Source organism: Austrofundulus limnaeus, unplaced genomic scaffold (genome assembly GCF_001266775.1).
Source record: "Austrofundulus limnaeus strain Quisiro unplaced genomic scaffold, Austrofundulus_limnaeus-1.0 Scaffold3957, whole genome shotgun sequence".
Lineage (NCBI taxonomy): Eukaryota > Metazoa > Chordata > Actinopteri > Cyprinodontiformes > Rivulidae > Austrofundulus > Austrofundulus limnaeus.
The window spans coordinates 1,781-2,099 of NW_013956359.1; positions in this window are offsets into that span (position 1 = coordinate 1,781).

A 319-nucleotide genomic window follows, 5' to 3' on the forward strand; every position below is an offset into this window, starting at 1 on the left:
ACTGAAGTATTACTGAAGTACATTACTGAAGTACATTACTGAAGTATTACTGAAGTACATTACTGAAGTCCATTACTGAAGTATTACTGAAGTATTACTGAAGTATTACTGAAATATTACTGAAGTATTACTGAAGTATTACTGAAGTACATTACTGAAGTACATTACTGAAGTATTACTGAAGTATTACTGAAGTACATTACTGAAGTACATTACTGAAGTATTACTGAAGTCTTACTGAAGTCCTTTACTGAAGTACATTACTGAAGTATTACTGAAGTAAATTACTGAAGTATTACTGAAGTATTACTGAAGTATT